General features: G+C 34.0%; 1 long non-coding RNA gene across 1 annotated transcript; it reads left to right on the top strand.

The window, feature by feature from the left end:
* Positions 1-6,117: 6,117 nt before the first annotated feature.
* On the top strand, positions 6,118-17,311 carry LOC146996216 (uncharacterized). Its single transcript, XR_015041871.1, has 3 exons — positions 6,118-6,152; positions 10,002-10,054; positions 16,967-17,311. It is a non-coding gene; the product is annotated as an uncharacterized LOC146996216 (long non-coding RNA).
* Positions 17,312-21,420: the final 4,109 nt, after the last annotated feature.

The following is a 21,420-nucleotide window of genomic DNA, read 5'->3' as shown; positions in this document are numbered from 1 at the left end:
AAATACATGTGTTAGAACAATGCTACATATATATATATATACAGCATTGTTCTAGCGCGATTTATAATATATATATATCTAATATATATCCTAAATCGCGCTTTTGGGACATGAAAAACGCAATTTGAATTTTGTCAATCGGCCCAGTAGAACGGGAGATATAGAACTGTCCTCTCTTTTTTGTTTTGCGCAGTGCACATTTTTTGTTTACTGACACATTTCTTCCAAAAAAAATTTAATTATTCTTTGTTCATTGCTCCACTTTCTTTTCTTATGTCTTATAGGTAGATAACACCTATACACCATATATCACTCACCAAAACATTTCCTCATACACAGTTATATCCAAAATCATAATATCCCCTAACTGTTTCGAGCCAAAATATTTCGACATAGAGTTCTGTCCTATCCAAAGTTTGTATTATATAATTCACTCAAGTTTTTATAACTCTTTTCAAGATAATTATCAATTTTATTCTTGTTTAATAAATTTTCAGCGTTCAATAAATATCCAAATTAGGAATTAAGATAACTTAGTCGTGTAAATCGTATACTTATTTCGTGCTGCAGATGATCAGGAGGGCTTTTCATAGAGCGAAGAATTTCACTTTCTGTGGAAAGGCCAACAATATGAATAGCCAATTCTATCATTTTTCGGCGTCTTCTAACACTGATTGCTGTTTCGCTATCTGATTTTTCGCAGAGACATTATCTTTTTACAGATCTTGTCTTGTATTTCTGCAAGTTTAGTTGCTGATGATCATGCAATGCTTCGGCTAAAATCCATTTCAGGATCTTGTAATCTGAGTTGCACATGATTAATTCTCCTCAAGATTTCACGCCAGGAATAGACTTAAATTATGAAATTAAAGTTCAGTATATTTTGCAATAAAATTGTAGCTTCACTTCTGGTGTCACATGGGCAGAATTGTCCTGTGCTAATTTTCTAATAGTTCTACTAATGCTTCCAGCTCATCGACAGTAACACTAATTGCTTGTGCTCTGGCACTCTATTGTGTTGCAGATTCATATTTAACAATTTTCTGTAATACAGTTTTTAATTTCCATTGTAACATTCGTTAATGAAATCTGATCGAAATTTAATTTTTCTAAATCAGATTTTCAACGAGGCTGCATCTTTAGCATGTACTTCAATAAATCTCCAAAAGATCCTTTGATAGAAACTTTTCTGCTGATAAAATCAATATCTTCATACTTAAAGACTTGCGACATTTTTTCTCGATGAGCTATATCAGGAGTCGAGCCAAATATATATCCGTAATATTAATTTCTTTTGATGTGACTTATTATTTGATTATTATAGTTTAGCAGCCGAATTAATAATTCAAGGTCGAATAGCTTCTCAACCAGTGGTATGCAAGAGAAAAATAGGTGATACGCAAAGAAACAAAGCATTTTTCCCTATTAAATTTAAAAATCTCGTGAAGAAAAAGAATAACTGATAGAAATTTCCTGTGATCGAACTCTAACTTGTAGAGTTGCGCGCCTCCAACTTGCACGCAACCAAGAGGTGACTGTTGAAACTGGAAAACAGACAGAGTCTTGCTAAGGGTTTAAGTCCCTTTTTATTCAACTTAATAAATTACAATTGCGTGCTCTTGACGCTCACAAAGTACGCCGACCCGGTGGTAAATTAAAAATAAGAACCTGAAAAGAAAATAATAACAAGACTCTAACTACGAGGCTCTCTAAAAGTAACTAACCTCACCGCGTTTTACAATACCGCTGCTAATTCAGCAAACTTTGAATATCACGTTGAACGATTAACAATTCTCCAAGGCAAGCATACAGGCGGAAACGCTGGGTTCTTCAATTTCTGGCTAACTATCTCCGCGCTCGTGAAGTAAGAACAGCACACTTCGAACTCGTTTCCTTATTTAACAGAATACTTCCGCTGATAATTTGAATCCTTGCGCGTTCTACTAAAATTTGCATACTCTGGCATTGGCAGTTCCAGGGGAAAGTAAGGCTTGATAGGAAAGATAGTTTAAACTTAAAATAAATGTTAGTTAAAATAAATATAAACCCTACATTTGCCGCTGCCAGAATTTGAAAAACTTGAAAGCAGGTCCTACAAACGACCTGTTGAAAAGTTTCTATAAATCTGAACTAATTCTCAAGAGCCTCGTTTACAAAAAAAAAAAAAAAAAAAAAAAAAAAAAAAAAAAATTGTATACTAAATTTCTCTTGATACTTATAAATCTCTCTTCTTTTCCTGGACTTCATCAATCAATCTTGTTCTTTTCCTTCCAGCATTTGGAAGGAATAAGTATCAGTATCTTTCTAAATACATTATAATTTACACTTTCATGACACTGAATAAATTTTTGTTTTTAAACGATTCGTTTTCCTTAGTTATTGCTTAATTCACATTCATTCAATTTTTCAAGCATTAATTTAACTTTACCCTGGCTCTCCACCATGTGTGGTGTCAAACGGGAATATTCGTGTTTTAGTCTTACAACACTTCCCCTAACCACCATGATTTGTTAGAATTCAACGACCAAATAGACACACCTTACTCGACATTCTACAACACGATGAGCTACTTTAACATTCTTAGAAATTCAAGTGTAGGTGGAGAACCCTACAAAACACATTCATTCTAACTTCCCCCTCATTCATCTTTAAACATGCAGGCTTTCGCTCTAAAGCATGATTTTATCTACAGTTTAATACTTAAATTCTGAATTCATTGCTTTTCAGCATTTTACTTTTAGCATCTAAAATTTTATGCTTCTAGACTAAATTCTACTTTTACATAACATTCAAGTATTTACGTACATTTACAAAATTTTAATACATATGATTTTTACAATTTACCATAAAATGAATAAGAGAAAATAAATTTTTACTTTACTCATTCTTCGCCAAGCTGGCGGCACTGAAACTAAAATTCTTATTAATACAAGAATACGAAGTTATTTTTATCTTCGGCCAAATTTTGGCTTTAACATAACAGAATTAGTCTTTCGACCAACAGAAAATGCTTGTTCTTAGCTTTTATACTTAAAGAAAATAATACTTTTGCCTTAGCTAAATAAAGTAAAACAAAACTAAGTCTCAACCGAGACATACTGACTTTCGTCAAAACATAGAACTTCGTACTTATCCATAACATTTCGGAACAAAAGAAAAAAAAATTATAGAAGATTTTAACTTATCTTTGAGTTTTCGATGATTGAAACTCCGTCATTCTTTTCTGTCAAAATTGTTCCCATGTTATAGGTTTCATGGACGTCAATCTTCTCCTTACTGACCTCCGAGTGTCGTCCACATTAGTTTTTCTTTTGCGTCCTCTGCATGCTGGCCTCTTGGCGGAGTAATCGTCGGGTTGTTGTCGTTTTCGTTTTTCCATTGGACGGCTGGTCTTGACGTCCTCCGGTCTGGAGTCCTTCTTGAATTTCTTCTGTTGTTTTTGGTATTTTCGTTCCTCCTGCTGCCGTTTCAGTTTCCGGAACGGCGGCCTTGCTTGCACCTGACTCTCTGGCCCTGGGAGCGCTTTCCTTGATGTATAATTTCTACTGCGATACGTTGTAGGTGGTGTTTTCCTCTTAACCAAGGTCCCCCCCGGGGGTCGACGTAGAGAACTCTGCGAAGCTACTGGTTAGGATCTGTACCTAGGCAGTCTCGGCCACGGGGGTATAAAATTTATGAACTTGGTGGTTCTGAAGGCTCTGGGAAAGGTCACTTATTGGCCGGCCCCGGAGTCTGGCACGTCCTAGCGCGGCGTGGTTCTAGTAACCCGGGGTCGCTGGTAATGTCCCGCTGCGACGGGCTCGCCCAAGCGACTGGTAGGTGCATTAGACGACCGGTGCTGCCTCGGGTGCGTCCCAGGTGGTGCGCTGCTCTCCTGGAGGGTAATAGTGGAGGTTGAACTACCATGATGTGCCCGAAGGGGGAGTGGACCCGGAATGAGATTGAGTTCTCGATAGGGGGAATGCCTTAATCTTCTTCTTCTTAACCAAGGTTTCTTTACGCGGTGGATCTGCATTCTTGTTTTTCTTAAATGCTGGAGTTTGAAAGTTTTCATTTTTTCTTTTTGGTACCGTCGTCTGGGTTGTAGAAAGGCTAGGTCTCTCTTCAGTTCTCTGCTTCTTGGGTGGTGGAACAGTTGTTGTTATTTCTGGACCTTCTACTTCGTTTAGGCTTGAGTCCTGCAAGAAACTTTTAAGGATTTCAAAATCATTTGGATTATAGTACTTTTTCACCTGGTAGGGACTTGCTTTACAGATCTCCCCTCTCTCGTTCTTAAGGTACAATACGACTCCTTTGATTTCCTGAAATACATAGGGGCCTTCAAATTTTGGAGCTAGCTTTGCAGTAAAATTGTCTGGGGCACTTGATAAAAAAAATTTCCGCTTCAATACTTTATCCCCAACTTTAAAATCTGCTTCACGGCGTTTTCTATCGTAATACACTTTTTGCTTATTTCTTGCCGTATCCGAGCTTTTAAGCGCCCGATCAATAAGTTTTTGCACATCTTTCTGTTTAAACTCTTGCTCTCTTTGTTGCACAAAGAATAATTTATCTAAAGGCGTAATTAACTTTCTGCCTAAAAATAATTCTGCTGGGGTTTTTCCCGTAGTATCGTGATTTGCTCTTCTTAAAGCATAAGCTAATTCATTTATGTAGCCATCCCAGCGCTTGTGATGTGTGCTAACGTAACTGCGAATTATTTTTACTATGTTTTTATTCACTCTTTCTGCTATGTTTGCCTGTGGTCTATACGGAACCATTTTGATATGGCGTATGCCAAGTCCAGTGCATACGTTTTCAAATATTTGACTAATGAATTGTCTTCCGTTATCGCTAATGACTTTTATCGGTGCACCGTATTTTAAAATGTATCTGTGTAAGAATACATCTGCGACTGTTTTGGCTGACGCGCGTTTAAGTGGAACAATTTCTGTCCATTTTGAAAAATGATCTACTATTACTAAAAGCAAACGATTTTTATTTAACTCGCTCTGGGGGAAGGGACCAAGGAGATCTATGCCTAAAATTTCATTCGGAAATGTAGCGCGAATGCTATTTAAGTACCCGGCCGGGCTATAATTAATATCATTTATTAACTGACATTGATTGCAGGACTTGACATACGCAGTTACTATTTCGTATAATTGCGGGAAAAATACCGCCTCGCGTACCCTTTTCAAAGTCTTTCTGACCCCTAAATGACCCGCTGTTTTCGCGTCGTGTAATTCCTTCAAAATGCTTAATCGAAGCGAGGCTGGGATGACTGGTTTGTACTCGAGATTTTCGTTTGTTGTTTTCGTATAAAATAATAAATTATCTATTATTTCATAGTTTTCTGCTCTATTTCTTATCGCATCGATATCTGTGTGCTCAAAGGTTTCGGGGTCTTTCAAATATGCATAGATATTTCCAAATTCAGGATCAGCTTTCAGTTCAGTGATAATCGTATCTCTAGAATCTAAAATTTTTGAAGTCAACACAGCGCATTTAAGTTCATTTCCTTCATCGTCCAGTTTTATACGAGAAAGTGCGTCAGCTACATTGTTTTCCTTACCCGGTTTATATTTTATTCTGAGATTATATTCTTGGAGTTTTAAAGCCCATCTTATTAACCTGGGCGTTAGGTTTTCCCCGAGTAAAGTCTACCAACAGCCGCATGATCCGAAAAGACTGTTACTGGCGCTTTGCCGAAATAAACTCGAAATTTGTGTACAGCCATTAATACGGCTAATGTTTCTCTCTCTGTAGCTGTATAATTCTTTTGTGTCTGATTCAACGTTTTACTAAAAAATGCCAGAGGATGGCTATTTTGCATGAGAACCGCACCCACCGCATAGTCCGACGCATCTGCTGCAATTTCCAGGTTTTCGTCCCCCTCCGGGAAGCGTATTTCCAAACCCTACCCCACTTTTCGAATTTTTGACGTCATGGACAAATCGACTAGTTTCGCCTGGATGGTAATTCTTGAGCATGCGCTGAAGGGCGAGAAGTAACACTACAATCTCAAATCCCAACCAGATCCTTTTGATCTTTGCCGCCTGGTAAAGTCCACTTGAAACAGCGGGTGTGGAAGAATAACCGTGGCGAGGGGGAATCGCCAGAAAGTGTGGTATTCATTCTTGCTCTTGACTGTTGCGGTGTGCGCTTCAAAAGTAAAGCACTTTTGCTCTGCTTATTTTTTTAGCTCATATTTAATATTTTACAATATTCTCTTAGCTGTTATTTAAAATTTTACACTTTTCTTTTCAGAGTTTACGAGTTATTTTTTTCAGGTTTGACAAGTAAATTTTTTTTCAGGTTTTCCTTTCAGATTTTGCTGTGTGCGCTTCAAGTAAAGCATTTTTACTCTGCTTATTTTTGTAGCTCTTATTTAATATTTTACAATATTCTTTTAGTTGTTATTTAAAATTTTACAATATTCTTTTCAGAATTTACGAGTTATTTTTTTCAGGTTTGACAAGTTTTTTTTTTTTTTTTTTTTTTTTTTTTTTCAGGTTTTCTTTTCAGAGTTTACGAGTTATTTTTTTCAGGTTTGACAAGTAAATTTTTTTTTTCAGGTTTTCCTTTCAGATTTTGCTGTGTGCGCTTCAAGTAAAGCATTTTTTCTCTGCTTATTTTTGTAGCTCTTATTTAATATTTTACAATATTCTTTTAGCTGTTATTTAAAATTTTACAATATTCTTTTCAGAGCTTACGAGTTATTTTTTTTTAGGTTTCACAAGTTAATTTTTTTTAGGTTTTCCTTTCAGATTTTACAAGTTATTATTTTTTTTTTCAAATTTACAAGTTATTTACAATATCTTTCGCTTATCTGTGAACTAATTTAAGATTTTACAATATTCTTTTCAGGTTTTAGGAGTACATTTTTTCAGGTTTTCCTTTCAGATTTTGCAAGTTAATTTTCTGTTTATTAACGTGCTTAACTTGATTATTATTTCAGAAGTAATAAGGCATATATATTCAGCACTGTTTTTATCCTTAATTAATTGCTGAGCGTTATTAAAGTTTGATTTTTTGCTTTTTGGGTAACAAACATTTCCATTAATTACCTTTTTTTCTATGTAAAAACTCTGGTTTGGGAATACTTACTTCGAGTACCAATTTTTATTTTTCATAGGTACAGAAGAAACTGAAAAGTTTTTTTTTTTTTTGCAAAACTGTTTCTTATGCTTGGTTGATTTTAAATACAGCGTTATTGATATATATTTCCGTACAATAATTTTGGTTTTTTGTTGTGAATATTATGCGCTAAGTTATACAGCTGCTATTTACAGCATATTTATATATACACACCATGATAATGACTCTGTGTATTGATGTAATTTAAAAATCATCTAAATATTACTGTTTTTTTTTTAAGTGTTCCTATTTAGATTGCCATTTGTATTTGTCTGATAATTACAGAGTTCTTATGTTGTTAAACTAATAACACTAAGAATATTTTATATACTATAATATGTCATCGATAAGTTCCAGGTTTTGTTGTGCTTTTTGTGACTGCTCGTTTTCTGTTAAAAGTAATTTATATAGACACAAAAGATATTTTCATTCTGAACATAAGTTGGAAACTTATAATGAAAGAGATTGCACTCTGTGTAATGAAAGGTTTACTTCTATGAAAGAGTTGCATGACCACATAGATTCTGTCCATACAGATATAAGGTTAAATTTTCAGGAACTTATTTTTCATTCTAAATCTGAATTCGAAAATTGGAAAGAAGATGTTGAAAAAAGTAGTCAGTCCTTTTTTGCCAAATGAACGACTAAACGTTTGGCAGATGGGACAATTCATAGTTATTTCTTATGTAATAGAAGTGGTTCATGTAAAATAAAAACTTAAAGAATACGTCATGTGAAATGTGGAGGTTCAATTAAAATAGGGAAAACATGTCCTGCTGAAATAAAAGTGTCAGAGAAAGAGATCGGGGATATTTTTGAAATTAAAGTTAGTTACCAATCAGTGCATGTTGGTCATAGGCATGAAGCTGGGAAATTGCCTCTCTCAAAAACTGAAAAATCTAAATTAGCAGGTATGATGCAGCAAGTTATTCCAAAAGAAAAGATTTTAATGTCCATTCAAAGTAATTATTCACCAACAAAAAGAATTGGTGTTACTCACTTAAAAGATTTACAAAATATTTCTAGAGGTATTCAGGTAAATAATGAAATTGTTTTTGACACTAATGATGCAGTATCGGTGGACTTACAAGTCCAGAAAATGAAAGCTGAATCTGGTTGTCCAATTTTGTTGTACAAGAAAGTTGGTGACGAACTGCCAGGTTTTCAAGGTGTATCAAGGGATGATTTCCTTTTAGGGGTTATGAATGGTGCCCAACTTAGGTTGCTGGAATTAAACAGCAGCTGTATTATGATAGACTCTACTCATGGTATGAATCAGTATGGATTTCAATTAACTTCTGTACTTGTCAATGATGATAATCATGAAGGTTTTCCTGTTGCTATTTTGTATTCATCAAAAATAACAGCACAAACTTTTATACCATTTTTTTCAGCTATTAAAGATAGAGTTCCTAATCATAAACCTAAGGTTTTCATGTCAGACGATGCTCCGGCATTTTATAATGCATGGTGTCAGGATTTGGTGAAGTTGATAAGTGTCTTTTGTGTAGCTGGCATGTTTGCAGAGCATGGAATAAAAACTTATCTAAAATACAAAACAGTGACTTAAGGTTAAAAATTGCAAATGAGTTAGTGCAAATAATGCACGAAATTGACATAGTGTCTTTCAAAAGAATTTCGGATATCTTTGTCACCAGCTGTTTGTCTGATGAAGAAACAAAAGCTTTTGGATAATATTTCGACAAAAATTATATGTCTCAGCCTGAGAAATGGGCCTATTGCTATCGAATTGGATTAGGGGTTAATACAAATATGAAAGTTGAAAGGTGGCACAAGCAGCTTAAGTATGAACATGGTAACGCAAAGGTGATAAAGAGACTAGATTATTCTTTATCTTTGGTGTTAAATGCTATTGCAAGGAAACTGATGAATCGTGCAATATCTTTAGAACATCATAAATTGACAACTAGGGTCACAGAAATTCGTAAGCGACACAGACAGAGTATGAGTATGCCTGAATATCAGGTAATTGAAATCGAGCCTAAGAAACAGTGGTCAGTTTCGAAGGCTGTTAGTTCAAGAGAAATTACATTTTATGATGTTCGGTTTCATGATCCTTGTGCATGTAGCATAAGGTGTGATGACTGTAATATTTGTATTCATGCATTCTCCTGTACTTGTATTGATTATAGTATCCGTTTCAGTATTTGTAAGCATATTCATCACGTATGTCAAAACCAGGTAACTGAAGTTCAGAGATCTGGTGTGTCAGAAAATGATGAGTTTCATTCAGATAATTTGGTAATTGATGTGACTGAGAGGGATTCCAGGCATGCCGAAGAACGTTCGGCGATAGTTAATGAAATAACGAGTGAACAAAATGCTGAAAGTTGCGAAAGTATTAGACAGGAAACAATGAAATTGTTTGAGAATTTATCAAAGAATGTTGAAACTATTGAAGGTCTCAGAGCATTAAGGGGTGATGTGTTGTCGTTATATGCTAAGTATCAGTCAAATTACTTTATTCCTGTATCCTCTACTAATAATCGAAATATAAACTCACAAAGGAGATTTTAGAAGATATGTGTGTTTTACGTTAAATAACTTCTGTATTTTATGTAATATGTATTACTTTTTCCTAGGTTACGAGTATACAAATTTCTGTGTTTGATGTTGTATGTGTTACTTTTTCCTAGGCTATGAGTATATTATTATGGTATTTTTTTCTTGTTTGTAATATATAGAAATATAGCATATTTTCCAGTATAAAATTTCAGCTAACTTTTACTTAATAGTATGGGAAAGCAGATTTGTTTCATGCGTGATCCTTATAATACTTGAAAATGAATGAATTTTAATCTGTAAACAATTTTTTTTTTTGTTGTTGTTAATGTTGAAATATAGCTTTGTTTTTCTTTTAGATACACTTTTAGGCACATGTGTGATCATATCAGATGACATGCAGTAGAAAAAAGTATGCATAAATTTTCCCATAATATTATTCCATATTGCTTTATTTGAAGTGTCTTTTGTGTTGGGATCTACAATCAGAAGAACAAGTAAAAAATATCTAACATGCACGCTAATTACTTGAATAACAGTAATAAATTGAATAGCTAACAAAGAAAATTAAAGGTATTGGTAAAATACATATCAGCATTACAAACATCTTTCATTAACTATAATATTAGAGCAAAGAGTATTATAATAGTATTATGAATTAAATAATTATAAAGCATACCAATTATATTTTTTATAAATTGCATCAATAATAGTCAAGATGTCTGAACTAGAGTGGAAAATTGAATATAGTTCACTGCCGTGCAAAAGATTATTCCGAATGAAAGTGTGTTAAAGTGTGCTAGAAATATTTTTGGTTAATTAAAGTAATCATGTAAATGTTTGCAGAAATTAATAGTTAAATTTAAAAAAAGCTTAGCATAAAATCTATTATAACAACATTACTATGCGTTTGGAACACTGACGTATGAATTGTAAAAAAATGTAAATTATTATGCTAAGAAGTTTTTTCTAAAATTTATCTAGAAGGAAAGAATTAAGATAACAGTACTGCAAACTAATGTAATTAATCAGGCCTCTCAGTAAATAAAAGCTTATTTTTTTAACCAAAAACTAAAAATTGGGATGCAAAAGTTTGTGTAATATACTTGGAAATATCTGAACATATCATTAATTAGAAACGTACAATTAAATTAATAACAAGCTAATTAACAGTAACATTAAGCTTAATTTCATTCTATCTGAAACAAGCAATCGATCAGGAGCACCGCATAACTGAAGTTTTATTGCTATTTTACGTAGATTTGCGTAAAAATAAATATCTGCACTTGTCAAACAAGTGAATAATATACTGATAGTCAACAGGAATTAAAATACAGTGGTTAAAAATATAACTCCTTGTCAGAAGGTATGCAAAGTTACCATAGCTACAGAAATTGAATGATTATGGAAAACTCATAAAGTTAAGCGCTACAGTGTGGAAAGAATATTCTGGAATAAACATGTTAAGAAAATTAGATGGAGAAATAATCCTTAATTTATTGATACCCACATAAACTCTAGGCTTGTAGAGACATTAGGATTTTTTTGAAGCAGGAAAGATGAAAAATAAGCAACGCCTTTGCCGGGAATCGAACCACGGATCTCTGAAATACCAGCTCAGTTTGCTTAGCACTACACCACGAAGGCACGTTAGGAAAGCGGGATAAATACCTTATATACTCCCCTTTTTAAAGGGCGACTGGGGTTTTTCAGGGGACCCAATCGCGAAATCCTGGGTGTGTAGAATCCTTTTAGTTCGGGCGCCACTGTAGAGACATTAGAATTAATTGGAAGCAGGCAAGATGAAGCAAACCCTTCGCCGGGAATCGAACCACGGAGCTCTGAAATACAGGCTCAGTGTGCTGACCACTACACCACGAAGGCACGCTAGAAAGGCGGGAGAAATACCTTATATGCTTTTGGAAAAGGTTACAATAAATTTGGACCGAGGTATCAATCATCGAATACGAGTTAATTTCTTTCGTTATTTTTTCTTATTAAAGGGATTTATAAAAAGATATGCTAAGGTAAAGGTGAAAATTTTCCCAATATTTTCAAAGAATAAATTAAAAATATATTTTTGCTTCATGAATTGAAGCTTTTACGATGCATTTTTACACAGTAAATAAGTATATAAAAAAGAAAGAGCTGGAGGAATTTCTTGGATTAGAAACTCGGGTCGAACTACCAATGTTTAGTGACTTTTCCGATTGATCAAAAGATCATTTGAAATTAGGTATGTTTTTTTTTTTTGTATGCAAGTAAAGGAAATTCGCTGAACACTGGTAGTTCGGTCTGAGGTTCAAATCATGCGAACGGGCTGGTTGCATGGGCGTTTTCGTGGTTTTCCCCATGTGTAACGTGTATGCTAGCCAGTTTCCCTTAGAAAGTCCTCCACGAAGGCATCCCTCCCCTTAGGCAGATAGCCCTCGTGTGCTTTGCCATAATTAAATACACCATATTAAGTACACCTTTTAATCGTTAAGAAAGCATTGCAAATTATGTTTTAAGCTGGGAAAATACAGCGAGCGGCCCAGCTGTAAAAACCACTGCACACTGGTAACTCGTTCCAGATTCGAGCCCCTCGAACGTATTGGCTACGGATTATTTTCGTAGTTTTCCCATCTGTTACGTGGATACTAGCCAGTTTTCTTTAGAATGCACCTCGCGGGCATTAATCCTTGCCGTGAAGTACCTAACGACGGAGCACGAAATGAGTAATTAAAAAAAAAAATAATCTGCAAAACAACTTTAAAAATTTGATCTCCTGTCTGTGATGAAAGTTCATGCCCCTGTTCTTTTATTTATTTATTTTTTTTAGTCCAAAGGAGTAATTTGCTCACAAGGACTATTAATTTCGTTTTGGGATTTTGCGTCGAAAACTTTAAAAGGCTGTATCACTTTTTAAATCGTTGCCACCACATATTATTTCCCTGTATTATATTTAAAGAAATTAAATAATGAAGATTCTGCATAAAGGTACGTATGTTTCTCGCATTGTGATAAAACAACAGTACCTAGAGCCATAAAAATTTCAATAACGTAATCTTCCGTAGAATATGGGCATGTGGACGCCCTAATTTGAATTTGAAATTTGTTTTGTTATCGATTTCATATTTTGCAACACTCCCAACGAATTTTTGATTAAAAAAACTAAACAATTTAAAAGCTAGCAGTGGTAACACTCTAAGAAGGATTTAAGAAAAAAAAAAAAAACTTTTTGTTTCCATAGCGCGAGACTGTGTATCGGAAGGACTTTCTTTCTCAAACACTGTTATTAATAACGTAATAACACAATAATTAATAATGCAATTAAGACCGAAAATTTTCTTCACAATAAATTTTATGAAATAATTATAGATGCTTCTTTATATGTATTTTCACTCATACAAGGCAATCCACATTATCTGGGCTAATCGGGATTTTACACTTTTCGGGTTAATCGGGAATGAAAACGTGATTAAACAAAACTTAATTATTACAAAACGTGTATAAAATATTTATCTGGGCAGACAGTAACGCGAGTTAATTAATTCAGATTTAAATAATTTTGTCGCTTATGATAATTTCCCCTTTGCAATACATAATTTAGCATTTTTTTAAGTTATTCACCCAAGGTCAATATTTCTTTCGGATCAAGACTGTTTCGGTCCTGTTCTTATGGCGGAAGTATTTAAATTATTTTCATACGTCTGCTGTAAGAATCAAAATATTTTGAAAATAAGTACAATGCATAATCAAGAAATGATTTTTTTTTCTATATCTCAATAGAAATATTTAAAAAAAATCTAATCTATATTTGCCATTTGCACAACCTATTCGATATTTGTATTAAATATGCACACAAAAAATATTAGATTAAAAATTGGTTGCCATTTTAATTAGCAAAATCTAAGTTATAATACTTTATGTGTGTGTGTAATTAAGGCAAAGCCTCGAGGGCTATCTGCCTAAGAGGAGGGATGCCTTCATGGAGGACTTTCTAAGGGAAACTGGCTCATTTACACGTTACGTGGGGAAAACCACGAAAACGCCCATGCAGCCAGCCCGTTCGCGGGATTCGAACCTCGGACTGAACTACCAGTGTTCAACGACTTAAACGCTCGGCTGCTGGTGTGGCCCTATAATACTTTAATTCTAAAATTTAGTGTGAGATTTGGCCCTGTTTGAGATTGATCAATTTCGTTATGTCTGGTCTGAGTTCGATTAGTTTTAACCATAAATTAGGATCCAATTTTAATTTTGTTCTGTATTTAATTTTCAAGTACAACATGGAAGAAATGGTCTAGTGGTTAGCGTCGCTGATTGCCGAATGTCCCGGGTTCTAATCCCGGAGATTGGAAGGCATGGTAGTTTGTAAATGTATAGTGTCGGTGCAGCATGGCGGCAGTCTAATTATGCGGCGAGCCGAAAGTCCTCTCGTGTAGTTTGGTGGAAAGGTAGAGGGTAGGAGACCCTCTCGACCCGTTCCCCCGGTGTGCTCTCCATCAAAATTTGGGGCGGACCGTTCCTTGCCACGAGGTATTTCGTGCGCTTGGGTTGATGTTACAGCAACTGAGCATAAGTAACAACAACAGGAGTTAAGCATAAGTAACAACAACAGGAGCTTTCAAGTGATACCTGGGAATAGACCGCCCTCTTAGCATGCTTTTGTGGTGTAGTGGTCATCACGCAACCGTATCCAGCTCTTTTATGCCTTCCAGTAATTTCGAGAAGTGAAAGGTACTAGAGATTTCTCAATGACTGGCGTAAAACTATCGAGAACAGAGAGAACGTCATTTTCTCAATTTTAGTCTAGAGCTGAATTCGGAGTATTTAGACATTTGACAGAGCTTCGCCTTTTCGATACGCTCTGCATGGCGTTAACTTTCTTAGTAGTTTGAAATTTTAACTACTGATTGCGCTGTGTGATACTGAGAAAAGCTGTACGAGTATGTTTGTGGAAAGTTCCAGAATTGTAAGGTCTTTCTTTTGGTAAAAGAAATTTTATCAAGCTTTCATCGGTTCTGTGTGCATTAATTAAGATATTAGCTTTGAACAACACAATAGTAAGTAAAATATAAAAACGAGAACCTATTTTATTGCAAATTCCAAACAATCTATTCTATTGAAATTTGTGCGCGTCTGTCTGTTTGTATTTTTGTGACATCATATCCACCGGAACGGCGGAGAGTTGAGTTTCGTTCCCTTGGATTCCAAAAACTCGTGGAAAGCCATTTGGACCATTTTCATCATCGCACAACGTTCATCAGCCGAAATATTAATTACAATCTCCGAAAACTCAAATTTTCGCATTCATTTTTTTGAGTGGCAACAGTCTCGCGCGCTGTAGATTTTATATTTCGAAAAATGATGCCACTCTTCGCTTTCTATATTAGAGTCTTTTAATAATAATAATAAAAAAAAATTGTTAGTTTTACAAAATATGAACTAAAAATAGCATTGCCAAACATTAAATGTATTAATATTATATAAAGTCATATTCTGTGGGTGAAGAAAACACATTATTGCATGTGACGTCATTGTATGTCGAAAATGTTTCATGAATGTCAGCATTTTAAATAAACACACACACACACAGATAGTATTTTATTCTCGAGTGTCAAGATGTAGAAACATCTTTTTACTCGACTTCTGATAAAGATCGGGTGGGGGGAGAAAGAGAAGGGTGAAAGGAGTGAGGGAGGCGGATGAAAGAGATTTTAAATAAAGAGCTGCTGTTGGCAACTTTTTTGGGTGAAAGTGCAGAATCGCCCACTGCTTGCCGCGTTTTTAAGAATTGCACATACTTGGTATCCATGTACACATCGACCTATTTTCAATTAAAAATACGTCCCAGAATTGCAGAAAAATGGCATTGTGTACTCCCTTGACTTTACCCATGTACACATCGACCTATTTTCACTTAAAAAGTCAAAGAAAATTGACAAAAATCCAATTCTTCTTGCTCTTGTAAAAAGCGCCAAACAAATAAGTGGGCGATTCTGCGCCAAGCAAATAAGTGGGCGATTCTGCACTTTAGCCCTTTTTTGCTTCAGGTTAGGATAACTGACTGCCACATTAGTTGTTTTATTGACACTGAGAAAAAATTGTTATATTTCATTAAATTTAAATCATGACGTCATGCTTGTTAACTTGTTGAAGTGTCAAAAGTTTTTTTTTCCTGGATTGGCAACAATAAATTAGTTACGAATTGATTGCTGCTTGAAAAGAATAAGCGTACAGATGTGAAACATAATTATAAATTTTATTTCGGCCGCAGCCCGCTAGTATAGCAATAAAATTTGAATATTGTCTATCTCTTCAATTCTTAACAATTTGTCTAATAATTGAATCGCCATGTTGATGTTAAAAAATGCGTAATAAAAATATCTATCCTTACAGTTTGGCCACCGAATTAATAATAGTTCAAGGTCAGTGGCGTAGCTAGAACTCTCGGTCCCCTGTGCAAAAAGATTTCCTGCCCCCCCAATAAATTTACTGTGTTTAAAAAAGGGGGGGAAGAAAACTTAGATTTGCAGAGATTTTTAAATAAGATCCAGTAGGTTTTACATGCAAGTATATTTCGAATTTCTATATAAAATCTGCGCCAATCCAACTTACAATTTTTTTAGAAAATATGTATGGTAAAGTTTTACCCCCCTTCTTTGAAGAAAGAGCGGTAAAGTCGCTGAACACTGGTAGTTCGGTCCGAGGTTCAAATCCCGGGAACGGGCTGGCTGCATGGGCGTTTTCGTGGTTTTCTCCGTGTGTAACGTGTATACGAGCCACTTTTCCCTAGAAAGTCTTCCACGAAGGCATCCCTCCCTTTAGGCAGATAGCCCTCGAGGCTTTCCCATAATCACATACACACACACACTTTTAAGAAAACTTTTTGGTATACTAAACTACTCGAATACATGATTTTTATTCGTGTTTTAAGTTTAAATATGTAAATGTAGTTCAGCAGGACATTCATGGGCCCCCTATGCGACTGCATTCCTTGCGTACCCTTATTTACGCCACTGTTCAATGTCAAAGGGCTTCTAATATAATAAAAGACTATGGTGCATTGTTTGTTATTGTTTTAAAATAAGTGTCAGCTGTATGTGCATTTCGTTTAGAAAATAAAAACATATCACTACTTTAGAAAAATAAAGCGTTCAGAAAGAACGAGGAACGTTTTGTAAACGGAGATGTTTAACCGATTTACGAAAACATTATTTATAATGTATTTTGTCAGGTAGAGATGAAAGAAAAGAATAATTAATTATAATAGAAATATTAAATTAATTTTTAATATATTTCCTAGAAATCGATCAAAATAAAGACTGAAATTTTCCAGAAAATCGTGTTTGTCTTGGAGACCATTTGGCATCTTCTGCCAGAGATGCACGGGTCATGATAGAACCCTCGTCGTCCTTGCTGTGCCACTGCCCTTGTGGAGAACTTTCTAAGAGTAACATGCTCATATTCATGTTACACATGCGGAAAGCCAACCCGTTAGCATGGGAACAAACTTCCATTATTCAGCACTCATATTCACCCAACCACTGCTGTGTTTCCAGCTTGCAAGAAACCGCATATTGACATGTTGGAATGATTTACGAGACATTTCATTGAACAAAATAAAAAAATAAATGTCAGAATAAAAATTGAAACGTTTCTTGAAAGTGTGCAGGATGATTTTAGATGTAAAGCCTATTTTTGTTTTCTCTGATGGATCAAATGGGATCATTAGCAACTTTCTTCAGTTTTTTTTTTTTTTTTTTTTTTTTTCTTTCTTTTGGTGAGACACATACAAATATAGATAGACAAAGGTGAGTAAGTAATAAAGTATTTGACTGATGTGAATTCATCAATCAAATCTTTAAAAGTGTTCAAATAATAAAATAAATGATACTGCATGCTTTTACCATTCTGACATTTTGTATGCTCATATGAGGCATTTCTTCTTGCTATAGAATAATTTAAACCGAACTGCTGTATTATTTTTAAACTCTTTCCATTTTAATTCAATGTGAATATTTTTACTCCGACTAGTCTCATCTCTCTCTTTTTCTTTTATATTACTTATAATTGTCTACTGTAGACATATCATTCGTTTTGAGTTGATTTATGTGTTAAAATAACTAAATAGCAATGCAAATTTAATTTTAGGATGTGTACACAGTTGATGTTATTTCATTTAAAAGGTGGAATAACATTATGGTTTTCTAACTTTTATTTTCGATATTCTAATTTTAAAATCTTTTAATAGTAGCATTTTCATCGAGGTATTATGCTATAAGTTTTCAGACAACAATTTTTTTTTTACATTATTTTTGAGACTTAAATTAATATTGATTCAGATAATGTGAAGAACATTACATATAGATGTGATGTGTTTAAATTAGTCCTCAGTGTTTTCTACTATATACTATTAACACTTTATCTACATGTATCCCATGTTTCATCATGAAAGCATTCTCTTTTCACACTGGTATTCAATTCCTATATCGCTTTCCTTTAAATAACCATGATCCTGAATTTTACTAGAGCTATTAGGTCTGCCAAAGTCTCGCAGCATTCATTATAATTCAAAACATATTTTAGCTTTTCAATATCAGCAAATTTTATCTTCAATAAAATCGACTAATTAGATTAATGCTTTAAAAGTTACAATTTATTGTTATAGGAAATTATTCTGAAAATGGTCATTACATTCGGTTTTAGGCAACATTCTATCAGAAAATGCTACAGTTTGAGCAGCATTGTGACAAGAAAGTACTTGTTACAATGTTAGTAGCGTATATGTATGTAAGAAAAATCAAGAATATGTAAAAGATTAAATTAGCAGCAAAAATTAATTCCCTTCTGTATTATAAAAATAGTAACCTGCATTTGCACTGCGTCATTTTGAGAAAAATATACGTCATTTGACTCTTACATAATTCTGGTGATGTAAATGGAACTAAAACTCTGCAGCTGATAATAATTTTACAGAAGTATTAACTATCCAATCAAAATGCATTGAGAACCAAAACTAATTCAGTCATACACAGTTTGAATTAAGATGTCAACCTGAACATAACGCACTTGCTTTAACCTTCCAACACGCACGCTATGCGCAAAGTTCACGACAAATTCAGTTTTTAATGCACACTTCTCGCATATCACAGCTGAGATGTCTGAATGCCATTTCTATTCCTCCTCTCAACCCTTCCCCACATCATGTAATGTGCCAACAGGAAGTTATATGGTTTTTTTTTTAACTGGGCTTTTGCGCTACGTGGCAGCTTCTTCGTAAAAGTTACGACACGCGCATGGTCGTAGGTGAAAATTCGGAAAGTATTTTTTTCTCAAATATTTTGTAATTTTGTTCTATTAATTGATGTGTATTATTTAAATTTGTATAAATTTGACTCTATAATTTTTATATCAGTTTTTCATGGCAAAATAATATGTGCAACCAGCTGATTTTGCTCGCATTCTTCAAGAATTATTTGATGAAGAAAAAGAAGACAAGGAAACCTTTGGATGCCAGAATAATAGCGATCTGTGTGAGGGAAATATCGAGATAAATAATATCAGCAGTAAATCTGAACATTATATTTCAGATGATGGTATAGAAAAATGGAAGGTCGATGATATATTCTATGTTAGTAAACATAAATCTTCTAAGTGGCAAAATCAGAAGTATACAAACTGCTCAAAGACGAATTTTAGCATTAACCTGGCCTACAACACCATGCTAAGGATATAAAGGATGAAACAGGAACATTTTTGAAAATAGTTGATATAAATATACTTGATGAAATTTTGGAATGTCAAATAAATATACAAGTTTACTAAAAGGTAAAATACTCAAGAGATAGAGACTGCACTGAGTGGAAATGATGGCCTACTTTGGATTGTTATATACCATAGGAATAAAAAAAGGACACCATGCAAATGCGAAAGAATTGTTCTCAAGTGATGGCACTGGAATTGAAATAATGAGAGCTGTGATGAGCTACAAGAGATTTTAATTTCTGACAAGTTATCTTCGATTCGATGATAAATCAACAGGACAGATGAACATTAAAACTAACTTGGATTTTAAAATATAGTTATTAAATAATAAAGTTTTAAATTTCTATAATAAAATACATCATTTCTTTTCCACCTGACTAATATAAGCATTTAAAAATAATTTAGGTACTTTTCCGTTTCGCCGGCTCAAATCTCGCCAAGCAGACTTTGTTGGCGACAACATACAGTATACACATAAAAAATGTTAATTCTAAGAATTTTTTTTTTTTTTAATTTTGAAGGCATAAACATTTTAATATGGTTTAAAATTTTGTAAAAAGCCAATAAATAAAGACAATAAATTTGTAAAAAGACATTAATTTAAGAATTTACTATGATTTCATGGTTCAAAATCCTGATTCACCGGTTCGTATCACGTGACCCCAAGTGATCTCATCTCACGTAAACTATGCTGCTAAAATTTAATTCGCTCAGTAATTATCTACATTAATTAATTTCAAGTTAAATCTTAATTTGGAATATAAGTTTAAATGCAAGAATTATTTCAATTCGTGCGAATAGCTTACTCAGAAATTATGTAAAACCGCAGTGCTTTACTTCGCTAGTGCATTCTCATTAGAATTGATGAATTTAACACTTGATTTTGCCTTCGGATGAGCGGTGTAATTGCGTTCTAATTGACTTAATTACCGTGAATTGTCTTAGGGGATAAAATTTAAATATCGTGTAAAAATTCAATGTATTGTATGCCAGTATTGAAAGAAACAATCTGATAAGAAATGGCTTCAACTTGTTTTGAAACTGAGACGTAAAAGGTTACCAGCGAAGATATTCCGTCTGGCATCAGTTAAACCATTATTGGCGACTTTATTGTTTGCGCCGGCAAAACGGAAAAGTACTATAATTTACTATCATTTAAATGTGACATCATTTGTAGTTTACAATAATAAGGTTAATATATTATGTTTTAACAAATTTATTACCAACATTCACTCATTTCTGTCATTTTTCGTGCCAAAAATGGTATAGTGACAGTTGTTGTGAAAAATACGACGTGCGCGTGCTCGCGTAAAATTGTCAAGCGCGCGTGCTGGGAGGTTAAACGCTTTGGCCTAGCCAGACTGCTGCTTCCTTCTTGAGGCAAAGTTATCAAAAATGTAAGATTTTTGGAGTAGGCACAATTAATGTGCCAACTTGTTTGTGGCCTTAACATGTTTGCTGAAGTAACTGTACAAAATATGTAAATGTAGCATTTCTTTTTTAGTATTTGTGCATAGTTTCCTTCAAATGAACCTTAATGGGAATTTTTTTCACAAAAATTTAAAAGTATTAAAATGGCCTCTAATTAAGGTGTAACTGGAATTATAATTAATTCGTAATTGTGATTAGATTATATCATTGTAATTATATTATGCACTTACAGCATAATCGCATAAAGTTATGAAATTAGAGTTCACAAATACAATATAATTACAATGCAATTACAATAACTTATTAATGCCATAATACAATTACAATGTAATTTAAATTGGGTACTACAATTGCATACCCTCCACTCAAAAGGAGGTACCGATAAGCCTGGAAGTCATTATCAACAAAAAGCCTGTTCGGGACAGTTTGCTGACAATTTCCACCGGGCGGAAAGTACGTTCTTCAGCCTGGGCAAATCATAACAATAAAAATCATTTAGTCTCATGTTTCACTATATTTTAACATACTTTTATTAGAAGAATAATTAGAACCGACATGACAAATATCTTCGAAAATTAACTGTCAAATATCTGT

Source organism: Stegodyphus dumicola, chromosome 7, assembly GCF_044657685.1.
Source record: "Stegodyphus dumicola isolate Sdum_Otavi_A_Nest chromosome 7, ASM4465768v1".
Classification (NCBI taxonomy): Eukaryota; Metazoa; Arthropoda; class Arachnida; order Araneae; family Eresidae; genus Stegodyphus; species Stegodyphus dumicola.
This window is presented reverse-complemented; position numbering and strand designations above follow the sequence as displayed.